General features: G+C 36.3%; 1 long non-coding RNA gene across 2 annotated transcripts in view; it reads right to left on the bottom strand.

The window, feature by feature from the left end:
- Positions 1-4,916: 4,916 nt before the first annotated feature.
- LOC141376635 (uncharacterized) overlaps positions 4,917-21,356 on the bottom strand; it is a 29,866-nt gene continuing 13,426 nt past the window's right edge. The window contains exons 2-3 of one of the 2 annotated variants that reach the window (XR_012387231.1): positions 17,435-17,552; positions 4,917-8,017 (exon numbers count right to left, since the gene is read on the bottom strand). This is a non-coding gene — a long non-coding RNA (uncharacterized lncRNA). The remainder of the gene's footprint in view (positions 8,018-17,434; positions 17,553-21,356) is intronic. The other variant, XR_012387232.1, reaches the window with a different exon arrangement.

The raw sequence follows: 21,356 nt of genomic DNA, 5'->3' as shown, positions 1-21,356 counted from the left end.
GCCCATTCTTAGCCTTTTCAGGCCCATTTTTTGCCCCACGCACAGGACAAGTCACACGTGTAAAGCAAGACGACACTCAGGACTGGATTTGTGAGTGTGACTCACCGCGCTATAAGAACTCTTCTGCCGTGACATTCTAGCATGGACAGTTGTGTACTCGCCGTAGCGCAGACGGAGTGGTCATTTTCCTTCAATTTTGCACTGACCCCCTCAACAGCCGAACTAGAAAAAGATTGAGTGAGCAGTGGAGGAAAAAAGGACGATAAGTGGCTGCGCGCTCCGGGTGAGCAGAGGGGTGGGAGGAATCTAACAAACACAGCCTTTATGAACCTCGGTGTCCTCAAGAGAGACCACCTGAAACCCAAGTTATACAACGAAACGGTCAATGGTTCATTTAAGACCAGGCCTTTCACAGGAGATAATGTTGTTTTTGTCCCTGTCGCCTCTGTTGTTCAGGTAAAGATCTGAACTGACGTGCATCGAAAAACCAAGGGTGCTCTTTTATCCTCAGTCCAATAGATGACCTACGAGCACGCATGTATTCGGTACATCTGGCCATTACTGCTAAATGCAAAATGTTCTTGTAAAATAGCCTGAGCTCGGAGCCCTTTGAGAGCCTGTGAAAGAGCAGGCGAGGAACAACGTGCCGCTTCTCCGATTTTGCCGTGACTCACTCTCTCAAAAGAACGGAGGAAATGTAATTGAGACTGTCAGATCATCAGTCCCTGAGAAATACGATTCAGAGAGAGAGAGTTATATTAAAGAGTTTTGTTTTTTCCTCACTTTAACTTTTTGTTGCCCTTTCACTTTTTTTTTTTTTTTTATATACACACAGGAGGGGAGGGACTGAAGAAAGGAGAGATGTGAATAACAAAATACAAAAGAGGATAGAGATGGCACTGAGAAAGATGAAAGCAGACGGAGTAATGCTAGAAATCGAATGAGAGAACGAAAGAGGCAGGAAATCCAGCAGAGATTTAGATTTTGTTTTTCAGATTTTTTAATTAACACAGCCTCATTGAGGCGAAAGACTGATCCAGTTCTGCTCTCTCCAGCCCCATATTCTAAACACAGGACACCTGCACAGCATGGTTTGGAAAATACAAAGAAGTGACAAAGAAATGAGCGAGAACGAAAGCACAGAAAGAACGCTGGAGTAGGTATCAAAAATGTGAAGTGGGCACTCAAACCCTTACTGCTTTTACAGATGCTTTACAACATTTGCCATGGTAACCACAATTCCTGGCAGAACTTGTTACTAATCCTTTTAAAATCACAAAAGCTTCAAATTTATCTCCTATTAGGGTAAAGAAAATGAGGAGATGGGGCAGAATGTATCGGGCTAAGAGCAGAGGTTTACATGAGCAATTCATACAAACATTTTAGAGAAAATGTCAAACAGGTGGGCGTCCAAAAATTGATTGGAGAAAGAAGTGGGCCCCAAAGTGAAAAAGATTGAGAACCCCTGATTTAAGCCACGGGTTTCAAAATTAATAACTGGAGGGCCACAGCTCTGCAGATTTTATCTCCAACCACCTACAAATTATACCTGCTTAATAGTCTTTAGCAGTCTTGAACACCTTGATTAGTTGGATCAGCTGTGTTTGATTAGGTTTGGAGCAAAATTGTGCAGAGCTATTTATATATATATATATATATATATATATATATATATATATATATATATATATATATATATATATATATAATTTTATTTCAATTTAATCTTATGTAAAACTAAAGCTATAAAATTATATATAAAATGTTATATATATATTTTATTTTAAATATATATTATTTAAAAAAAACATACCAACATGAAGATTGCAAAAGACCATCTTCTGCTTTAAACTTGACTGACTGAATATCTACTATTAAATATCTACTATTCAAAAATATACAAACAAATGTAAAATACAGTAAAACAGCCAAAATCTGTTGAAATGCATCGATCTGATGGCAGTTGAGTTTGCAGCTGGATATTATTGAGAGATTGCTGACAGGAACAGTAAACTGCTCCACCAGAGAGCATCTGAAGCTCATATGCAAGTTTATATTACATTCTATAGTAGAAACCCCATTGTGCCTCACTAGATCATTCTGTATGGATGCACGTCCGTTATAAAACACTCACAGGACATATAGTTGGAAAGCTATGAGGATATATTAAATAGTTTACACAAAAATACACAGAGACATTCACTTACACTCCACTATTTAAATCTGGAGATGGTTAGGAGGCCATGATGGACAGAGGCCAGTGGGCAAATTTGGCCAGGATGCCGGTATTCTATTCTTTTTCATAGGACATCCTAACATCTCATCCGAAAGATGGTACTCACTGAGCAGTATAGAGTCACCATCAATATACTGGGCCGTTAGGGCACACACAAAGCACAGGTTGAGCGCCCCCTGCTGCTCTTGCAAACACCACTTCCGGTAGAAACCTAGCTTTAGCTTCAGCTGGCGACCATGTGAGCATTGCAGACAGCTAGCTGCAAGGTAGTACATTTGTTTAACGGTTCGACGCGCTGTGCATTTGAAGATGCTGGTCTCTGCAGGTCTCAGTTGTATTAAGTTGTCAGAAATCAGTTTCATAACCCTGTTCCTGCAGGCACACCAACACTACACACTGATTATTATTATTATTATTATTATTATTATTAATATTAATATTATTATTATTTTATTTATTTATTTTTTTGTAATTATACATAACATAACTCATCAATTTATAAGAAGAGACTCAGAAGTATGTGGGTCAGATGAGGAAGGTATCCAGAATGTGTACTGTTGGTAGCCTACAGGAACAGGGTTGGGAGACACTAATCTAAGTAACTGTTACCTTTCTATCAGCTCAAACCTGTCTGGTCATTCTCCTCTGACCTCAGGCATCAACAAGACATTTTCACCCACAGAACTGCCGTTCACTGAAAATTTTCTCTTTTACGGTCCATTCTCTGTAAACCCTAGTGATGGTTGACTGTGGAAATCCCAGTAGATCAGCAGTTTCTCAAATACTCAGACTAGTCCATCTGGCACCAGCAACCAAAGTCACTTCAATCATCTTTATTCACCATTCTAATGCTTGGCAAATTGTCTTGATCATCTTTATGTTCCTAATTGCATTCAGTTGCTACAATGTGATTGGCTCAGTAGATATCTGTTTTAAATGCATTTAATAAATAGACTTCAAATTTCTTTAAGTAAAATATTAAACAAAAAGACATTTGAAGGTTTCAAAGAGTTACTCTCTTAGATGTGCAGGGTCTAGTATACCCGGTATGAAGAATACGTCAGACACTTAGATTACATTTACATTCCATTTACGCAGTGGCGTAGCGGACGGGCCCGCAGGGCACGCACCGCGGGGGGGCCCCGCGTGATTAGGGGGCCCCACGTCGTCGCGATTTTTAATAATTGAAAATCCAGGAACCGCAATAATCAAACTCTTGGGAACAACTGTGGTCGGAACCAAAGTTTACAGGTCTGTGTTCTCTGAACTCCGCTCAGGCGGTGGACTACTTCATTCTGATTGCTTGCCGCCGAACCGCGTCATAGCCAATGAAGACGCGCCGCTGTTTCTCGCCGCAGGTTCTCGTTAAAAAATGAATGACTTCTGGCTACTTTGACGCTCTCGCCACTTTCGGTTTGTGATCGATCGCTCCTCAGTTTGAAGGATTCCCCGCGTTGTCACGCCACTCCGCCTCCTTTCCCCGCTCCTCAATTTGTGACATAGATATATACACTAGATATCGCATAGGGACCCTGAGCATGCGTCTATAGCGCCGCCACATTGGTAGTCACTTACTGCATTCACCATAAGGCAAAGTAGCACCAACTCGCACTAAACACTCGGTTTATGCTAGGTTTGTTAAATAAATCAGCAAACAATGCAAAAGAAATATGACAAAGAGATGTTGTGGTGCCAGAAACTTGTATTATTGTCGGCTAGTGAACGAGTCGTTCATAACGGAGATTCATTCACAAACGAATCGCTCCCTCCGTCAGTATGAAAAGTAAAAACAGGAGAGGAGGTGTATTTCAGCACATGATTAGATCAAATTTAACAGGGAGAGTGAATAGTACATTTACATACACACAAACACAAGCTTTTTGTCAGGAATGCCCGTGCGATAAGTGATCCATCAATGTAGAAAAGTGATGTCAAATAAAAATGCTAATCATTAAAAAAAAATGCATACTAACATCCAGGAAAACTCCCGATCATAGACATATGTGTATATGTGTATATCTATGTGTATATCCCCCCCCCCCGCCTTCAACTGGGGGCCCCGTCGTCGGTGATCCCTGCAGGGGGGCCTCCGCATTTTGCGCTACGCCACTGCATTTACGTTTGTATGTTTTTCAGATGCTTTTATTCAAAGAAATAGTCCATTAAAGGACATACATTTTCATCATACATTCTCTGTAAACTCTTGACCTTGGCGTTGCTACTGCCATGCTTAAGCTATGATAGTATTAGCAAAGCTATTTAACTGTCATGTTATGTTGATAACATATGAGCAAAAATGTAGAGGTTGAAGTATCATGAAATGATAAACAACACAATTACCAAGAGGTATGTTAGCCTATGCCTCATTATATATATATATATATATATATATATATATATATATATATATATATATATATATATATATATATATATATATATATATATATATATACTATGTTCAATTTACAGTTAAAAAAAAAAAAAAAACTTTAAAAAGTGTCTTTTCCCACCCTTTTCCCACCATTTGAGAGCACAAAAATGGTTTCCAGAAGTCACCCTATGATTACAAGGGTAAATGAAAAAAATAAAATTCTGTTTTCTATCACACTTCTTTCAGACTGCAAGCTGATCTATCTTTCCACCCGTGTCTTCCTATTAAGTCAAGCACTACAAACATAACATTAATTACACTTTATTTAGAAGCGCTGGTACATTCCATTAAGAAACAAATGTGTTTTCAGTTCTTAGGGGGCGCTGAAATTTGTGCCGTGCTCGAATTAAGCATCCCAGTGTATTAGTGAAAAATGCATTACAGATAATAATAACAAACTTCATTGTGGGGATCAAGATAAGGAGAAGTCAAAGAGAAAGAATGAGCATGCCATGCTGAAAAGGCTGTTAAATCCAAATATGTCAAGCCAAATAAAGTCTAATTTAGTTCACTCTTGGCCTCTGTCCTCTTCTTTCCCAGAATAATATTGCGTTGAGAAAATAGGTACGTTTAATATGACCCCTCATTTAAAAAGCTGCTCCAAACCATTGCGCCATCTTTCAGTCTTTCGATCTTCGCACTTAATACAAACTTTCTTTGATTCGAAAGCTACTTTGCGAACTGCCAAGCTCGATTGGTCATCTGATTTATTGTCTGCATACATACATCATTGAGTATTTCCTGTCGGGCGACAGGGTGGACAGCCCTGATTTGTATGTCTGTTTCCATAAAGACCAGTGCCACCACTTTAGTCTGAGTCTCATACGGTTAACGTGACAATTTAGACATCAATGGCCTGTGTCAGCTTCATAGGCCTGTCTCTCCAAGAGTATACAGGGAAGAAACAACAGCTCTGTGAAAATGCTTGATTAACCTTGTATCAGCATTGACCCCCTCTCGCTCCGTCAGTATGACAGCACACAGATTAGAAGGATGGTGAAAGCAGAGCCAGCTCTACTCATCTAATCTCATAGAGAGCGCTAGAACAAAGGTAGGCAAAATAAATAAATTAATAAATCAACATGCAATCGGGAGAATTGCCTGAGAGGGTTGGAGAGGACGGGGAAGAGATGAGACGGCAAGATGACAGCAAAGTTTGTAAAGCTGAACCACCTTTGTGACATGACCCCAATGCTACTTCATTTCCTGTTTATGATGGACCTGCCAATCAATCAAATGCTCGATGACAAACGAAGGGAAACTGTGGAGTTTCTACATGACCAACTGGAGGTACAAACCAGTTCTACAAATTCTATAAATTGCATCGCTGCCAACAGTCGCGTTTTTCCCGGGAATCTACTGTATTTCAGACCCATCCGCCGCCACCATCCCGTTTTGTTATTTCTCCTGGAAAACCGTCATTTTACCCTGCCCCCAGGCCTCAGCTTTTTGGTGCAGGCTGCTGTAACATCCGCGGGTTGCCAACTTTGGTCTAGTATCTGATCTCAACGGCTAACTTGGTTAATAACTGTGTAATTCAGAAAAGCAAATACCGCCAACAAACTGCTCCCAGTCCTCAGCTTTTTGGTACAGTCTGTAACACCCCTTCATTGCCAACTTTGGTATAGTATGTGATTGCAGCGGCTAACACAGTTTATAATGGTGTAATTCAGAAAAACACACACCACCAACAACCCGCCCCCGGTCTTTAGCTTTTGGTACAGTCTGTAACATCCCCCGGGTCCCCAACTTTGGTATAGTATTTGATTGCAGCGGCTTACCCAGTTAATAACTGTGTGATTCAGAAAAACACACACTGCCAAACACCGCCAACAACCCACCCCCGGTCCTTAGCTTTTTGGTACAGACTGTAACACCCCCGATCGCCAACTTTGGTATAGTATCTAATCGCAGTGGCTAACTCGGTTATTAACTGCATAACTCAGAAAAACACACACCGCCAAACACTGCCAACACCCCGCCCCTGGTCCTCAGCTTTTTGGTAGAATCCCCCCCTTTCCAGAATTTCTGGAGAGAATAGTTGGCAGGTATAAAATTTTTGATTCTGTAACACACAAATAGCTTTAATTTTCTTGCAAAGATGTTAAAATAACTTATCAGAATTAAGTTGCTGCATATAGATATACAATGATGTGTATTAGATATAAACACTACCTTACAAAAGTATTGTTGTCTATCCAAGTTTTAGAAAAAAACAAATAATAACTTGACTTCTGGTTGATCATTTTGTGTCAGAAGTGACATATGAAAAGCAAAGGCCTCGAGATTATGTTTCTTTTACCAAAATAAACTTTGATTGTGCCTTAACCTATTAATAAAGTCATATGGAATGGCATTCTTGCAGGACTCCCAGAGATCATCAAGATTCTTTGGATTCATCTTCAATGCCTCCTCCTTCATCTTACCCCAGACATGCTCAACAATGTTCATTTATTCTTGTCGTCTTAGTCCCTCTATTATTCCGGGGTTGCCACAGTGGAATGAACCGCCACAATGTTCATAATAATATCTAAATCAATAAAATAATAATGTCAATAAAATCTAAATCAATAATAGCAAATGTCAATAATATCTAGAGACTGGGCTGGCCAATCCTGGAGCACTTTGGCCTTCTTTGATTTCAGGACCTTTGATGTGGAGGTGGATTCCAAATTTCTCATCTGTTTTTGTGCAAAGCTAAACATAACTGAAGTCTCTTTGACTAAACAAGCATGATCTTTCATAATTCTCTTTGAAAGTGCAAGGTTATAAAAACCTTTGCACTGTAAACATCCCTCCCAATCCAACAAAGCATTCATAACATTTTCCCTCATTCCTTCTCATTGTTCTTTGCTTGTCGTGCACTATTCAAGAAAGCCTGACTATTACCAGGAAATGCTTTTTTAAAACTCTGTCACATTTGTATTCCTGTGATCCCAGGCCCACTTTAGAGGATTGAGAAGGAGAGTGTATGCATGTGCAAAAAGAATAAGAGAGACATAGAATTTGTATGTATAGAGAGCCATGATTATATTCCCACTTCCCCTAAAACATCTCAAGATTGCCTCTACCCACAAGCTCTTCTGCTGATTGGATTGTAGCCAGAGACCCGTACGTGAGTGTATATGCGTCAGTGTGTGTGTGTGTGTGTGTGTGTGTGTGTGTGTGTGTGTGTGTGTGTGTGTGTGTGTGTGTCTGATATGGTAATGATGACCACAGCCGCTCTGTCCAAGGCCCATCAGCAAAGCCAGGCATCATCTGAGGAGGCGGAGCAGGTGTCGTGTGTCTCCAGTCTCTCAGTGCTCTTAAATCATACACTCTGTTGCGTTTTCATAACATTTTCATCCCTGTAGGAAGAAACCACATATTATAGGCAAGGCACTGTACATTTTCATTACTGTTAACATTCAAAACGAGACAAAAGGTTGTGTTTCATTTTACAAATGTCATCGGTAATCCTGTTCTAGATGTCAGAATGACTTTGAAACTATTTTCACTCGTGTCTGCTGGAAAGTTTTAAGAAACAGCAAGTAACAAATGAATTTTAATGGGAAATTTTTAATTAGAAAGCCTTAAATAGTTTATAGATGTCATGGCTTTTTTCAACATTACATAAATGATTATTTTAAAAAAAATACTATACTGAAAAAGGATTTAGTGGTGTTATTTAAATAAATGTAGCAGAAAGATTTCCATAATAAATATGCTAAAAACAATCATACAAGCATGCACTGTTTGTAGAACTAATGTTTGAAACATAGGCTCATTCTGAAAACGTAGCCTTATCTACATTTCTGGAGATCACAGTTATGTAGCCAGGGCTACATATGGCTGCATTTTTTCTTTAAAATGAACGCTACAGGGGGGTATTATGCTCTTCCTTTTCGTGCTTACCAGCTAACTGCTTACCTCCATATGGACAACTTCTCTGCTGTCACCAGTTTGTCCAGAGGCTCATCACAAACATCAGAGGATTTGAGACGTACAGCAGTTCCAGAAAGCAGGTAAGACAAAAACAAAAAGACCAAAAAATATGAATAAACAAGTAAATAACAGGGTGAAAATGTGGTAAAAAAAAAAAATAGGCGAAGACTTTCTTTTCTTCTGGATTGCTTTTTAAAACTGTTGGCTGGGTTTGGAGAAGTGGGTAGGCAGGTCAATCTGTGCTTTTAAAAACTCTATTGGTAGGGTTTAGGTAAGGAAGAGGGTTGGTCAGTCGATCGCTCAGTCAGTCACTCAGTCATTTTAAAGCGGCCTCTGGTGGATATACGCAAGAACAGCAGGCACGAACAGCACTCACGAGAGAAATTTGAGATCTCAAAAAGTCCTGGGACGTACTTAGTGCTCTCTAGAAATATATAAAGCAGTACGTTTTCAGAATGAGCCTGGGTTGGAAATAGTTTACAGATGTCATGGCTTTTTTCAGCATTACATAAATGATTATTCAAATGATGATACAAAAATACCATGCAAAAAATTAATTAGTGTTGGGATTTAAGTAAATGTAGCAGAAAGATTTCCCTAATAAATATCCTAAGAACATTCAAACATGCATTGTTTGTAAAACTAATATTTACATCATAGGTTCATTCTGAAAATGAAGCCCTATATACATTTTTGAAGATCGCAAATTATGTAGCCAGAGCTACAAATGGCTGCATTTTTTCTTTAAAACAAATGCTACAGGGGGGTATGACACCGCTCCTTTTCACGCTTATCAGTTTGTCCAGTGGCTCGCAGCATCAGAGGATTTGAGACATGGAGTTGACCGTGACATTGAGGTTAGGGTCTGGCGAAGAATGGTTCCAGAAAGCAAGTCAGAGAGTGAGGGTGAGAGAGTGAGAATGAGGTAAAATCAGTAAAAATCAAACTGTCGCTAGGGCTTTTCCAGGTTTCTTTTGAAAACCTTGTCGGTTGGGTTTAGGGAAGTGAGTGGGTGCTGGTCAATTGTTTTTTTTAAAAAACACTATCGGTTGGGTTTACAGAAGGGGATGGGATTGATTGGTTGGTCAGTCAGTCAGTGTACAGCAGCCTCTGGTGGCACTCTCGACAGATATTTGAAATCTCAAAAAGCATACACACCAGCCTCTAGGGGATTCGCAAAAAACAAAACTGCAAAAAAAAAAAAAAAAAAAAAAACGTAGCTCATGGGACATATTTGGTGGTCTCCAGAAATGTATATGGGGTACATAATCATAATGAGCCTGGGTTAAATATTTAAAATGTAAAACAAACTTTTCATTTTAAACCTAGGATATTACCTTAGATAATGTCCAAAAAAAAAAGGGTAAACCTAATAAAAAGTTGGTGGATATAAAGATCTGATCCATCTCAATTAGTTTATGAGATACTCTTTAATGTACAGGTTCATATTGGTATAGATTAAATAATTCTGCAATACTTTTGTTATTACATATAATAAGAGTAATGAAAATAAATGTAGTCTTCTGAGGAAAACACATTACATTTTAAAAAAGTGCAAACAAGAGAAAAGCAGCTAACAAAATTGATGTAGGAATTAGTTAAATCTCTACTTTGATTAATTATGAAGCTATGAAAGTATAATTAATCATTAGACAGCAGTTGTCTCTATGTTTTCTTTTGCTTTGGGGCTCACTGGATGAAATCCAAAACATTTTCCCCTTTTATTATTATTTTCCAGGTTTTTTTGAATGCTTATTTTCCAGATGATATGTCTCACTATGCTCAGACCACCGTATAATGACACTTTATTCTCATTTTATTTTTAAAATGCACCCCAGCGGATAGCTGTTTGTACAGCCAGATTTGGTTAATAACCGCTAGAAGCTTTTATGTGTGTGAAAGATTGCTTAGATGTAACCACATAATTGCACTGTCAGGCTTGAACAAATTCTTTTTAATTACATAAATGTGTGACTCTTTTTCAACCCCTGGACAGAAGGGAAAATAACCTCAAATACCTGACAGCAGGCCCTAAGATTAAGCCTCCAGTTAGGTTATCACACTGCAGATGATACATTCCTTGTTCCATTTATCCAGCATTATCTCCATCCACCCATTGTTCAATCTAACCATCCATTTGTCCATCCAATAATCCTGTTTATTCTAGCCACTGTCCATTCTATCTTTTTCCCCAATTTCTGTTTAATTTTCTGTTAAATTTTTAAATATTTTTTTCTTTGCCATGATGACAGTAAATAATATTTGACTAGATATTGTTCAAGACACTTCTATACAGCTTAAAGTGACATTTAAAGGCTTAACTAGGTTAATTTGGTTAACTAGGCAGGTTAGGGTAATTAGACAAGTGATTTTATAATGATGGTTTGTTCTTTAGACTATCGGAAAGAAAAATTGCTTAAAGGGGCTAATAATTTTGACCTTAAAATGTTTAAAAAAAAATAAAAACTGCTTTCATTCTGGCCAAATTGAAACAAATAAAACTCTCTTAAGAAGAGAAAAATATTATCAGACATACTGTGAAAAATGTCTTGCTCTGTTAAATTTCATATGTGAAATATTTAAAAAAGAAAAAAAAATCAAAGGGGGGCTAATAATTCAGATTTTAACTGTATCTATAAAATTGTTCTACATTTATTTGTTGTCTCTATCTCTCCACCCATTTTCATTCATAATTCCTTACATCTATCGATTATTTGTTCTATCCACCTACAGTATACACACTTCATGTTATCTGTCTCTATCTATTGAATCATCTATTTATTGTTCATTATCGGTCATTCCGCCCATCCATCCAGCTAACACACTGATTATTCTATCCTGCTCTCCATTTTTTGTTCTATTCATTTATCGTAGGTTCTATCCATCCATCATTTATCCATTATTATATAATTAATCCAGACACTGTTCATTTTATCCAACAATCCATTTCATACCTCTATCAGTTCATCTGTTTATCAATACATTTGCCTTCTATACACCATTGTTTATACAGTATGTCAATTTACTGAATAGCTATTTGAATAACAATCATACCATCCTTCTACAAATGGTCATACTTTATTTTGATGGTCTGTTTGTTGAATTTAAGTTATATTGTGTCTACATGCCAACTTATTCTCATTAAGTAGGTCTCATTAAGACTGTTAGGTTGGGGTTAGGATTAGTGTAAGCTGACATGTCCTTGCAAAGTTTCTTATAGTCAGTTTAATATCTGTTAAAGGAGCACATCAACAGATATTAAGCAGACAGTCTACTACTGACTCAAATGAACTATTAAAATAAAGTATTACCCAACAAATTGTTTATTCTGTTAATACATTGTCTGTTCTAACTATCTAACGAATCCTCCATTTATTGTTCATTTTATCTAGCCATCAATTATTCAATCTGTTGTCCATTCTATCTGGTTCCCTATTTTTGTTCCATCCATCCATCATTCTATAATCCATATGTACATTAATAATTATGTCCATCATCTATTCTATATCCATACTGTATATATATTTCTCTTTTTATACATCAATCTTTGTTATTAATTCCATCCACTATTGTTTGTGTGTCTATTTATTTAGTAATTATAGATGAATTACTATATGATTGTATCATCGACCTATCATCCATGGTTCATTCCATTCCATTCCATCCATTCACCTACATCCTTCCATACCGTATTTAGTCTATTCATCTGTTGTCCATTCAATCCAAATATTCCATCTATCTCTCCAACACTGGATCTATTTATTTATTGTTTGTTCTATTCTATCCCTCAGTCATACATTCTATTAATCCATCTACCCATTCATCTATTTATCATGTATTATTTTCTCTTTGTGATCTATCTATCATCTATCTATCTATCTATCTATCTATCTATCTATCTATCTATCTATCTATCTATCTATCTATCTATCTATCTATCTATCTATCTATCTATCTATCTATCTATCTATCTATATATCTATCTATCTATCTATCTATCTATCTATCTATCTATCGTTATACTTATTACTGTACAAAGTCTGACTGGCATTTAGTCATCGTTAAATGCTTCCTGTTGAGAACAAAGAGTGTCACTTGCAGTAAACAGAGGTGGTAATAAAGTATAAGAAAGAGTCATTTTATTCTGTGACACAGATTTGCTAATTCAAACATGAGCTTGTGTTAAACACAGTGACATATAAATTATGAAATAGACCTGCTGTAACCAACTCCCAGGAGCAACAACCGAAAACTGAAACTGAAAACTGACACGCATGCCAACATTGCTTAGTCCCACAGTGTAAGAAATATCCCTAAATTAGCAGTTTTCCATATTTTGTGGTATTTTAATTATTCTTTACATTGATTTATGTTTTTGAATTGCATTATGAGACGTTGATCTTCCTTCCAACAAAATTTAACATTGAAAAGTTTAAAAAGGTGACTTTTATTAACATTTTTAATAGTTTATTATGGTGTATTATCTGGGTTGGGATTGTACATTATGGTACAAAAACATTGTAATAAACTGCCAGTACATTTTCTGTTACTTTACAGACTTATTTTTCAATATATTATTTCTTTTTTTAAACTAAAATGTCAAAAAAAAAAACTCACTTTGTTAAATTGCATAGTTGAATTTTCAACATCAAAAGTCGACAGAGCAGTAATTATGGTCGGATAATGAAATTCACCATTGTAAATATACATAAAACACTTGTTAATCACAAAATATTTTTGCAAGGCATCTACAAAACCAAGAAAAACAATAATTTTGCCCAGTTATAAATAAACATTATGTACCCAGCCTCTGAAAACAACACCCTAACATACACACTTGAATAGAAGTACACACGTAAATAGGCCTGTTCCCAAAGCACGTTTAATAAATTACAAATGTTGACTAAAGCAGTCCTGACCCTGCACTTAATAAACTTCCCTTCAGTCCCTGTAAAAGAGATCTATGTGGTTGCATTATATTTATGATCACTTCTTAACTGTAATACCAATGGTCCAAAAGACCTTACACATCTTAATCAGCAAAAATACGACTGCAAGCATATTTCACTTACAGCAGTCTGAATTGAAATGTAGCACAACAACCAGCCAATACACACTACTGTACTGAAACTATAAATAAACCATAAATCCCGCTTTGGTTTTCTAAAGACCGCAGCTTCCAAACTGTGAACTTGTGGTTTCTTAAAATTAAAATTTAAAACATTTTAAAATGGTAAATCTGCGGAAATTCTAGTTCCCTGATGTTCACTTCATCATTTATTCTCCCTCATGTGGTTTTAAGCCTTTTTTTTTTCTGTTGAACACAAACGAAGATATTTTGAAGGATGCTTGTTCCGTAGTAGGAAACAAAACACTATTGAATTCAATGGGTCTCAACAACCACCTTTTTTGGTTTCATCGCAATACAAAATATCTTTGTCTTAAACAGAAAAAAAAAAAAAACTCAAATGAGCTTTGATCAAGTAAATGGTGAGTAAATGATGACAGATTTTTCATTTTTTAAGTGAAATATTCCTTTAAAGGTACCAGTGGGCCATTTAGGGAAAAGCTACCACCCAAGTGACCCTCAGAGCTCATTTATTGATTCGTTTTCCTTCAGCGTAGTCCCTTATTTTTCAGGGGTTGTCACAGTGGAATGAAACGACAACTATTCCAGCGTGTTTTATGCAGCAGATACCCTTTCAGCCCAAACCCAGTACTGGGAAACACCCATTCATTCTCGCATTCAACAGACACTCAAATACTACGGCCAATTCAGTGGGGAAGCACCAGGAGGAATCCCATGGAGATCATGCAAGCTCCACACAGAAATGTCAATTGTCCCAGCCTGGACTCAAACCAGTGGCCTTCTTGCTGTAAGGCGACAGTGCTACACACTGAGCCACCATGCAGAGCCCAGCCCCAAAGCTTTGTAATTTTATTTATGATACTAACTAAAGCATATAAGCTTTAAAAAGCTCTTTCTATTCTCCCATCATTTAATCTATCCATTAATTTTCCATTCTGTAAACCCAGTGTATTACTTAATGTAGTAACTTGTTCATGGTTAGCCAATAGTATCACAATACACTCTCAGAAATAAAGGTACAGGAACTGTCACTGGGGTGCTATCTTTTCAAAAGATACATATTTATACCCAAAGAGTCTACAGTGATACCTCAAAGGTGCATATTAGTGCCAAAATGTACCTAAAAAGTACCCTTGAGGTACCATCATAGGCTCTTCAGGTACACGCATGTACCTTTTGAAAAGATACTACCCAAGTGACAGTTCCTTCTCAATGTAGCAAATAATGCCAAATATATATGGAGGGTGGACTATGCGTTTAACCAAGACAAGAACCTTTGATTCAGTCCAGATCTGTCAATTAAAACAACCACCTCACTAAAAAGATCTACAAAATTTGAAAAAATGCAGATTTATTGTCACAAACTCGCCATAGTGGAATGAGATAAACATTTTTATTAGAAGTTTTAATCACACTTTATTTTTGCACAGTTCTCACTATTAACAAAGCCATTACATAGGACTTTTACCTTAATAAACTACTAATTAGCTGCTTATTAATAGTAATTAAGGTAGTAGCGAAGTTTACAGTAGGTATTGGGTAGTATTAGGGATTAGTGATGCGCAGGTTGGGATTTTTCCCACTATAGGGTCCTGCTTTAAGGAAATTATTAGACCGCCCTGCACCACTGTTTCTATTTTTACAACCTGTCCCGCACACACTAACAATAAATAGACATATAGGCAGTGTAACACACATGAAAAATACCTTTATTCAAACCTGAAAGTGCTTGGCCATATGACCCACATCACCCAACAATAAGGATGTGTCCGTTTTGTTGCTCTCTTGTTTATATACTTTTTCACACAAGTTGCACTTCACGCAACCGATACTGCTGTTGTCTCCTGCTGCAACTACTTCTGAAAACCGGTTGCAAACTATGTTCTAAAGATTAGATTTAGCAGGCTGAACTGTTTACTTTTAATGATGCAAATTCCTGACCTCAATTTCTCCCACACTTCGTCTTCCATCTTCATATTTATTTCCCTGTTTTTGTGGCTGGCAGTAGAAGATACTTGACATGTTACATGATGCCAAAGGTTTGGGGATGTCACTTAAGTTAGTTTGCTATTTAGACTACACTGCCTGACAAAAGTCTTGTTTCCCATCCAAGTTTTAGGAACAACAAATAACTTGACTTCTAGTTGATCAATTGGTATCAAAAGTGGCTTATATGAAAGGCAATTATCTGCAATTACTTATTAATAAAGTCATCTGGAATGGCAGAGAAAGCATTCTTGTAGGACCCCCAGAGTTCATCAAGATTCTTTGAAATCCTCTTCAATGCCTCCTCTTCCATCTTACCCCAGACATGCTTAATAATGTTCATGTCTGGTGATCAGGCTAGCCAATCCTGGAGCACCTTGACCTTCTTTGCTTTCAGGAACTTTGAAGTGGAGGCTGAAGTATGAGAAGGACCACTATCCTACTGAAGAATTTGCCTTCTCCTGTGGTTTGTAATGTAACGGGCAGCACAAATGTCTTGATACCTTAGGCTAATGATGTTGCCATCCACTCTGCAGATCTCACACACACCCCCATTCTGAATATAACCCCAAACCATGATTTTTTCCTTCACCAAACTTGAATGATTTCTACGAGAATCTTGTGTCCATGCTGGTTCCAATAGGTCATCTGCACGATTTGTGATGATTGAGATGCAGTTCAACAGATGATTCATCTGAAAAATCTCCCTTCTGTCACTTTTGCAAATGATCAACTAAGTCAAGTTAATATGTGTTGCTCTTACAACTTGGATTGATGACAAGACTTTTGTCAAGTAGTGTACTAGGGCCTTTGTGTTGTAACCTTATTAGATATTCCCAAATATTAGTTCAGACAATAGAGAATTACACGCAACGCACATGGACTTTATTATTTTGTTTTTAATGACCCCGCCTTGCAAATAAAGTGACAATTTTCTTAACCGCCCCACTCAACCCGACCCGCTGGTTATGAGACAACCCATGCATATTAGGGATATAGAAGAAGACCCTACTTTTTAAGTGCTAATAAACAGACAATAGCTTAATAATAGGCATGTAATAATACAGTAGTGAATGGTGTGAATTGTTACTTAAGCTAGTAGGTCCCACCTGTGAACTTACATGGTAACTAGATGTGTATGTAACTACAGTGTATGTACACACTGTTACATAGTATTTACTTATATATCCACTCATTATAAAGTGTAAAATGATCACAAATTACTGTGTAATATATAAAACCCAAGCCTTTGTGCAACTATTTAACATGAGCAAACTTCTGTCAAAAATGTATAAGTGTATATAGAAATATACAAATGCCGTATATGTTGTTTTAAGGTGAATTGTAGAATCACTTCAGTAATTCACATTAAAAGGGTAGTTTACCAAAGATTGTGTTATTTATGTCTTGTTACACATTTGAACTTATTCAGTGTGTTGTTACATGTGTGAAGTTAAACCAGTAATACACAAGTAAATACTATATGTACCAGAGTGTACATACATTTTAGTTACCATGTAAGTTCACAGGTATAAGTCACAATATAAAGTGAAACCAATTAAAAAAAAAACACATCAATTGTAATGGCATGAATACAAACATCAAAAACAATAGACAATCTGTTAGATATACAGAACACAAAGACAACTAAACAATAACACAAGTAACCAAATTTTGCCCAAATCTAATCAGATGCTTAAATTAAATGCACATTATCTGTGTCATTGGTTCAAATCTAAACTTCATCTTTCCAGCATAATCTTACCCCTAATCTGCAGGACCCATGGTTCCTTTTTCTCCATTTTCCATCCTCTGTGTCAATATGGAGCACCGAGCCATGTTAAATAAGCTGATTAGATTCCCCTTTTCACTGCAGGAAAAACCTGGAGGAGAAAGCAATCAAAGGGAATCAAATATCATTGCACATCATCTGAATTTTTTAACCCATGCTCAATTCCTGTGACCTAATTAAAATCAAACAAGTGCTAACTGGAGTGTTAGATAGTAGTGGAGAGCCATTACTCTGCCTAACACTCTGCAGTTTACCCACTTTTCTCTCCACGGCTGTGGGATTTGCTGATGTTGTTGTGTACCGTACGGGGTCATTTTAGTCTGACCCTTGCTAAACCTTGCTATACATGATTACAGATGAGATGTGTGAAGTAAGCTCTCCTGGGGTTATGGACAAGTTGAAGAGAGTCCCACAGGAGCCATGTTGACTGTACGAAGGCCACCGAGAGGTTCCTGCTCCCATTTTAGGCACACACGCACTCACACACACCGACCTTGGGGATGTTTTTCACACTCATACATACACACAGGAGTTTGTGATCCCGCAGAGAGCCAGTGGATGTTAATGTAACAGATGTGAGGATGATTGGTGAGTGCGTATATCATCAGGACATGTAAATAACAAAGCACTATTCAGAAGGGAGTTGTTATATTTAACAGCGTCTTTGTAATTACTAAAGCAGTGTTTGGATGTGCACCTATTGAAATAAAAAGATAAATGTGCAAGATATGGGGTCAGTAGCTATTTTAGACTCAGCCACACATGCTCAAGCAGGAAGCATTTAGGTATAAGATTTTCTTTTTAAAAACTACCTTAAATTACATCAATTAAAATCATGCAATGTAATGCGATTTCTACATTAAATCATTTGATTTAGATAAGAATAAAAAATAATTCTTCAGTAGATGACAAAAGTCTTGTTGCCTATATAAGTTTTAGGAACAACAAATAAAACTTGACTTCTAGTTGATCATTTGATTTCAGAAGTGGCATATATGAAAGGCAAAGGATTACGCCTCTAGATTAAGCTTATTTTAGCAAGATAAAATATGATCATGCTTTGGTTTTTAATTATTTAATTAGGACAGTAAGGTCTGACTTTGCTTAGACAAAAATCTAGTCATTTAACTGAAATAATGTACAGCATAGAATATAAAGTCATGGTGCAGTGGAAAAAGAATGAATATTATGGTTGACTACCATGAGCTTGGACGACTGCAATGACTCAAATAACGTATTAATAAAGTCATCTAGAATCGCAAAGAAAGTGTGCTTGCAGGACTCCCAGAGTTCATCAAGATTCTTTGGATTCATCTTCAGTGCCTCCTCCTTCATTTTACCCCAGACATGCTTAATAATGTTCAAGTCTGGTGACTGGGCAGGCCAATGCTGGAGTGCCTTGCTTCACTAAACTTAACTGATTTCTGTGAGAATCTAGGGTCCATGTTGATTCCAATAGGTCTTCTGCAATTTTTTGTGAAGATTGGGATAGTTCAACAGATGATTCACTGGAAAAATCCAATGATTGATGAAAAAAGTTATTATTTGTTGCTCTTACAACTGGGATTGACGAAAAGACATTTTCAGGTAGTGTATATCAGTACTGAATTCAATTTAGAAAAATAAAAACTTCAGCTTATAAGCAGTGACAGGTTTAATTAGTTACATATTTACTGCAAATACATTTTTATTCCTAAAAAGTACAGTAAAAGGGGATTACTTTTAGGGTAAGTTACTTATAATATACTTGCCTTAAATACTGCGCATAATGTATATCCAACAGGAAAGATCAATTTAAATGAGCAGAGTTTTTTGTTATGCAAATGTATTTTGTGGAATACTTTTTCTAAGCTCAAGATTTACATTCACAAAATCAGATTGCACTTGCTTATCAAACAATGAACTGAGTAAGCATTTAATTGTATGTTTAAAATATGGTGTCATAAAATCACAAATAATTGAAAAATTAAGTGTTTTTTTTTTTATTAAATAAAACTTAAAGGTCTTCTGTTAAAGAATGAAATGCTGAACTTCTATGTATATGTATTTAAAATTATATGGATTTTTAGTATTGAGATATGGTTTCCAGTACTGGGTGGCATCCGCTGTGTAAAACATTGGCTGGAATAATTGGCGATTCATTCAGTGGTGGTAACCCCTGGCAAACAAGGGACTAAGCTAAAGGAAAATGAATGAATGAATGAAAGTTTCGAGTCAAGAATAGATTACAAATTGAGTTATTTAAGTAATTAGAAAAGTAATTTAATAGAATTTTAATATTTTAATTAGTAATTAATTCATTGCTTTTCTCAAGTAACCTAAACAACAGTGCTTATAAGAATGTTAATTATATTTTAAATGAATTAGGTTAAACCTACTGAGCTTTCCAAATCTAGAGTTCCCATCGTGTTTATTTTGCTAAGTTATTTATACTGTTTTATTACTGCTTTTATTGCTTGGTATAGTGACCTTCTATTTTATGACATTTCAAAATGACACATTCATATTCTATATTCTGTGTATTTTCAACATCATCTAGTCTTCAATACCACATGAAAAAAAACTATTTTTATAATAAATACTATTGTGTTTTTAATAATGGATTATTAATTATCATTTAATTTTGCTCTGTACGCTGCTTCTGCATGGCTCTTTATGCTCTTATTCTGATCTAATTATCTCTATCAGTGTTCACACCCCATGTTGTCAATCAGATCGAAGTCGAAACTGAAAAAAAAAAGGTCAAAAGTGGAAATAAAAAAGTTTTTGGGTTTTTATTTGTGATAATATTGACAAAAAACCATATTGTAACATGTAAAAAGACCCTTCATTCGGTCCCAAAATTGCATGAACCTATATCTGAAAAGTTTTGCATTACTCGCAAGCAGCAAGATATTTTACTTCAGTTCTGACATTCAGCGAAGGTCAAAATAAACAAAAAGAAAAGTGTGGAAATAATATGAAACCAAGATTAGATTTCTCAGAGGATCTCCGACTAGCCAAATAACAGTAGGTAATTAGCTCCTTCTTTTTTTCCGCTTTAACTCAGGTAGTGAGAGAGAAAAAAAAAAACTGGTTTGATACAGAAGGGATTTAAATCACACAAAGGACATACGACAAACACAAATTTACCAGACCTGCTCTGAATTCTGTATGAGAAAAAAGTGTTATGTGTACTCAAAGTCAGAAGTGATTATAAATACAAACTGAAAGTCTTTGAATGCTGGTGATTTGTATTACTCTTCTATTACAGTGGCCTTCAATGTAAAACTTAACAAATTGGCTTTCGTTTCTCAAAACCTCTTCAAGTGGTTTAGTGTTTAATTAAATAGCTTTACATTTCTTTTTATAAAGCTTTTTTTCAACTCCTCAACTGTTTCCCAGTGACCTTTCAGTAAGTCTTTTTTTTCTACTGTTAGACATTTCAAAGATTATTGTGAAAAAACATTGTGAAAAGCTCAATTTATAGAAGTTTTCTATACATGACTAGATAGTTAGACAGATGTGTGTACATGTATAACCTCAAATCAGTTGAGACAGTACAGATAATGCGAATACAAATTAGTGATTTTTAAATTTACTTTGACTTGTATTTCATTGTAGACAATACAGCAAGCATTATTTAATGCATTCCACAAGACTGTTATTGTTTTTGTTGTCAAAATAAACACATATTCCATTATTTGGGGTTATAGACCACTACCATTTTTCTTACAGACCAATTGGTGGGTATTGGTTTAAGTTTATTGCAACTATCTTTTATGATATGTACAATACTTATTTATAAACAGGTAACATACACTTACTAGCCATTTTAACAGGTACATCTGTCCAACTGCTTATTAACGCGAATTTTGAATCAGCCAATCACATGGCATCAACTTAATGCAATCTG

This window comes from Danio rerio, chromosome 11 (assembly GCF_049306965.1).
Source record: "Danio rerio strain Tuebingen ecotype United States chromosome 11, GRCz12tu, whole genome shotgun sequence".
Classification (NCBI taxonomy): Eukaryota; Metazoa; Chordata; class Actinopteri; order Cypriniformes; family Danionidae; genus Danio; species Danio rerio.
The sequence above is the reverse complement of the archived record's forward strand: the minus strand, read 5'-3'. Positions and strand labels throughout refer to the sequence as shown.